This window comes from Electrona antarctica (genome assembly GCF_951216825.1).
Source record: "Electrona antarctica genome assembly, contig: scaffold_267, whole genome shotgun sequence".
In the NCBI taxonomy this organism is placed as follows: Eukaryota; Metazoa; Chordata; class Actinopteri; order Myctophiformes; family Myctophidae; genus Electrona; species Electrona antarctica.
The window spans coordinates 165,001-170,000 of NW_027637523.1; the positions used below are offsets into that span (position 1 = coordinate 165,001).

Here is a 5,000-nt window from a genome sequence, read left to right on the forward strand (position 1 = left end):
AAGGGGGTGTGTCTATAGGTCAGGAGGTAACAGGGGGTGTGTCTATAGGTCAGGAGGTAACAGGGGGTGCATCAGCTATAGGTCAGGAGGTAACAGGGGGTGTGTCTATAGGTCAGGAGATAACAGGGGGTGTGTCTATAGGTCAGGAGGTAACAGGGGGTGTGTCTATAGGTCAGGAGGTAACAGGGGGTGTGTCTATAGGTCAGGAGGTAACAGGGGGTGCATCAGCTATAGGTCAGGAGGTAACAGGGGGTGTGTCTATAGGTCAGGAGATAACAGGGGGTGTGTCTATAGGTCAGGAGATAACAAGGGGTGTGTCTATAGGTCAGGAGGTAACAGGGGGTGCATCAGCTATAGGTCAGGAGGTAACAGGGGGTGTGTCTATAGGTCAGGAGGTAACAGGGGGTGTGTCTATAGGTCAGCAGGTAACAGGGGGTGTGTCTATAGGTCAGGAGGTAACAGGGGGTGCATCAGCTATAGGTCAGGAGGTAACAGGGGGTGTGTCTATAGGTCAGGAGGTAACAGGGGGTGTGTCAGCTATAGGTCAGGAGGTAACAGGGGGTGTGTCTATAGGTCAGGAGGTAACAGGGGGTGTGTCTATAGGTCAGGAGGTAACATGGGGTGTGTCTATAGGTCAGGAGGTAACAGGGGGTGTGTCTATAGGTCAGGAGGTAACAGGGGGTGCGTCAGCTATAGGTCAGGAGGTAACAGGGGGTGCGTCAGCTATAGGTCAGGAGGTAACAGGGGGTGTGTCAGCTATAGGTCAGGAGGTAACAGGGGGTGCGTCAGCTATAGGTCAGGAGGTAACAGGGGGTGTGTATATAGGTCAGGAGGTAACAGGGGGTTTGTCTATAGGTCAGGAGGTAACAGGGGGTGTGTCTATAGGTCAGGAGATAACAAGGGGTGTGTCTATAGGTCAGGAGGTAACAGGGGGTGCATCAGCTATAGGTCAGGAGGTAACAGGGGGTGTGTCTATAGGTCAGGAGGTAACAGGGGGTGTGTCTATAGGTCAGCAGGTAACAGGGGGTGTGTCTATAGGTCAGGAGGTAACAGGGGGTGCATCAGCTATAGGTCAGGAGGTAACAGGGGGTGTGTCTATAGGTCAGGAGGTAACAGGGGGTGTGTCAGCTATAGGTCAGGAGGTAACAGGGGGTGTGTCTATAGGTCAGGAGGTAACAGGGGGTGTGTCTATAGGTCAGGAGGTAACATGGGGTGTGTCTATAGGTCAGGAGGTAACAGGGGGTGTGTCTATAGGTCAGGAGGTAACAGGGGGTGCGTCAGCTATAGGTCAGGAGGTAACAGGGGGTGCGTCAGCTATAGGTCAGGAGGTAACAGGGGGTGTGTCAGCTATAGGTCAGGAGGTAACAGGGGGTGCGTCAGCTATAGGTCAGGAGGTAACAGGGGGTGTGTATATAGGTCAGGAGGTAACAGGGGGTGTGTCTATAGGTCAGGGGGTAACAGGGGGTGTGTCTATAGGTCAGGAGGTAACAGGGGGTGTGTCTATAGGTCAGGAGGTAACAGGGGGTGTGTCTATAGGTCAGGAGGTAACAGGGGGTGTGTCTATAGGTCAGGAGGTAACAGGGGGTGTGTCTATAGGTCAGGAGGTAACAGGGGGTGCGTCTATAGGTCAGGAGGTAACAGGGGGTGTGTCTATAGGTCAGCTTATTCTGTTATTGAGCCCGATTGGTCATTATCAAGAAATAAAACACAGCGCTGAATTCAGCGCCTGACCAATCAGAATCAAGCATTCAACGGAGCCGTGTAAAAACGCGAAATAGTTCCTAAAAACGACACACATACCTCATGACCCATGACCTTAGAATGACCTTAGAATGACCTAAGAATGACCTTAGAATGACCTTAGATTGACCTGACACACATACCTCTCTCTGTCCACCAAGTCCAGAATGACCTTCGAGCCTGAAGACAAGAACGAGCAATGTTTTAGTGAAAAGGGCATGTTGTTGTTGTATTAATTAATGAATGAATGAATGAATGAATGAATCCATCCATCCATCCATTCATCCATCCATCCACATTTTGTTAAAGATGATATGGCTGAAATGTGCTATAATGTCATAGTAATCATTGCTATAGTGTTTTTTCAGTAAGTGTTAAATAGCTCTATATTGTTCTTGGGAAGGGAGGAGAGTCTGGGACGTGTGGAGCGTTATCCAGGGTGTTTTAGAGAAGGGAGAAGAGTCTGGGACGTGTGGAGCGTTGTCCAGGGTGTTTTAGAGAAGGGAGAAGAGTCTGGGACGTGTGGAGCGTTGTCCAGGGTGTTTTAGAGAAGGGAGAAGAGTCTGGGACGTGTGGAGCGTTGTCCAGGGTGTTTTAGAGAAGGGAGAAGAGTCTGGGACGTGTGGAGCGTTGTCCAGGGTGTTTTAGAGAAGGGAGAAGAGTCTGGGACGTGTGGAGCGTTGTCCAGGGTGTTTTAGAGAAGGGAGAAGAGTCTGGGACGTGTGGAGCGTTGTCCAGGGTGTTTTAGAGAAGGGAGAAGAGTCTGGGACGTGTGGAGCGTTGTCCAGGGTGTTTTAGAGAAGGGAGAAGAGTCTGGGACGTGTGGAGCGTTGTCCAGGGTGTTTTAGAGAAGGGAGAAGAGTCTGGGACGTGTGGAGCGTTGTCCAGGGTGTTTTAGAGAAGGGAGAAGAGTCTGGGACGCGTGGAGCGTTGTCCACAGTGTTTTAGAGAAGGGAGAAGAGTCTGGGACGCGAGGAGCGTTGTCCAGGGTGTTTTAGAGAAGGGATAAGAGTCTGGGACGCGTGGAGCGTTGTCCAGGGTGTTTTAGAGAAGGGAGAAGAGTCTGGGACGTGTGGAGCGTTGTCCAGGGTGTTTTAGAGAAGGGAGAAGAGTCTGGGACGTGTGGAGCGTTGTCCAGGGTGTTTTAGAGAAGGGAGAAGAGTCTGGGACGTGTGGAGCGTTGTCCAGGGTGTTTTAGAGAAGGGAGAAGAGTCTGGGACGCGTGGAGCGTTGTCCAGGGTGTTTTAGAGAAGGGAGAAGAGTCTGGGACGTGTGGAGTGTTGTCCAGGGTGTTTTAGAGAAGGGAGAAGAGTCTGGGACGTGTGGAGCGTTGTCCAGGGTGTTTTAGAGAAGGGAGAAGAGTCTGGGACGTGTGGAGCGTTGTCCAGGGTGTTTTAGAGAAGGGAGAAGAGTCTGGGACGTGTGGAGCGTTGTCCAGGGTGTTTTAGAGAAGGGAGAAGAGTCTGGGACGCGTGGAGCGTTGTCCAGGGTGTTTTAGAGAAGGGAGAAGAGTCTGGGACGTGTGGAGCGTTGTCCATGGTGTTTTAGAGAAGGGAGAAGAGTCTGGGACGTGTGGAGCGTTGTCCAGGGTGTTTTAGAGAAGGGAGAAGAGTCTGGGACGTGTGGAGCGTTGTCCAGGGTGTTTTAGAGAAGGGAGAAGAGTCTGGGACGTGTGGAGCGTTGTCCAGGGTGTTTTAGAGAAGGGAGAAGAGTCTGGGACGCGTGGAGCGTTGTCCAGGGTGTTTTAGAGAAGGGAGAAGAGTCTGGGACGTGTGGAGCGTTGTCCATGGTGTTTTAGAGAAGGGAGAAGAGTCTGGGACGTGTGGAGCGTTGTCCAGGGTGTTTTAGAGAAGGGATAAGAGTCTGGGACGCGTGGAGCGTTGTCCAGGGTGTTTTAGAGAAGGGAGAAGAGCCTGGGACGTGTGGAGCGTTGTCCAGGGTGTTTTAGAGAAGGGAGAAGAGTCTGGGACGTGTGGAGCGTTGTCCAGGGTGTTTTAGAGAAGGGAGAAGAGTCTGGGACACGTGGAGCGTTGTCCAGGGTGTTTTAGAGAAGGGAGAAGAGTCTGGGACGCGTGGAGCGTTGTCCAGGGTGTTTTAGAGAAGGGAGAAGAGTCTGGGACGCGTGGAGCGTTGTCCAGGGTGTTTTAGAGAAGGGAGAAGAGTCTGGGACGCGTGGAGCGTTGTCCAGGGTGTTTTAGAGAAGGGAGAAGAGTCTGGGACGCGTGGAGCGTTGTCCAGGGTGTTTTAGAGAAGGGAGAAGAGTCTGGGACGTGTGGAGCGTTGTCCAGGGTGTTTTAGAGAAGGGAGAAGAGTCTGGGACGCGTGGAGCGTTGTCCAGGGTGTTTTAGAGAAGGGAGAAGAGTCTGGGACGTGTGGAGCGTTGTCCATGGTGTTTTAGAGAAGGGAGAAGAGTCTGGGACGTGTGGAGCGTTGTCCAGGGTGTTTTAGAGAAGGGAGAAGAGTCTGGGACGTGTGGAGCGTTGTCCAGGGTGTTTTAGAGAAGGGAGAAGAGTCTGGGACGTGTGGAGCGTTGTCCAGGGTGTTTTAGAGAAGGGAGAAGAGTCTGGGACGCGTGGAGCGTTGTCCAGGGTGTTTTAGAGAAGGGAGAAGAGTCTGGGACGTGTGGAGCGTTGTCCATGGTGTTTTAGAGAAGGGAGAAGAGTCTGGGACGTGTGGAGCGTTGTCCAGGGTGTTTTAGAGAAGGGATAAGAGTCTGGGACGCGTGGAGCGTTGTCCAGGGTGTTTTAGAGAAGGGAGAAGAGCCTGGGACGTGTGGAGCGTTGTCCAGGGTGTTTTAGAGAAGGGAGAAGAGTCTGGGACGTGTGGAGCGTTGTCCAGGGTGTTTTAGAGAAGGGAGAAGAGTCTGGGACACGTGGAGCGTTGTCCAGGGTGTTTTAGAGAAGGGAGAAGAGTCTGGGACGCGTGGAGCGTTGTCCAGGGTGTTTTAGAGAAGGGAGAAGAGTCTGGGACGCGTGGAGCGTTGTCCAGGGTGTTTTAGAGAAGGGAGAAGAGTCTGGGACGCGTGGAGCGTTGTCCAGGGTGTTTTAGAGAAGGGAGAAGAGTCTGGGACGCGTGGAGCGTTGTCCAGGGTGTTTTAGAGAAGGGAGAAGAGTCTGGGACGTGTGGAGCGTTGTCCAGGGTGTTTTAGAGAAGGGAGAAGAGTCTGGGACGTGTGGAGCGTTGTCCAGGGTGTTTTAGAGAAGGGAGAAGAGTCTGGGACGTGTGGAGCGTTGTCCAGGGTGTTTTAGGGTGACGTGTGG

The 5,000-nt window shown here is 52.6% G+C and overlaps 1 pseudogene across 1 annotated transcript in view; it reads right to left on the reverse strand.

Moving 5' to 3' along the window:
• Nucleotides 1-5,000, reverse strand: part of LOC306918872 (diacylglycerol kinase iota-like) — a 26,679-nt pseudogene that overhangs the window by 3,458 nt on the left and 18,221 nt on the right. Inside the window, exon 13 of the transcript XR_013792551.1 lies at nucleotides 1,884-1,920. The product of XR_013792551.1 is annotated as a diacylglycerol kinase iota-like (transcript). The remainder of the gene's footprint in view (nucleotides 1-1,883; nucleotides 1,921-5,000) is intronic.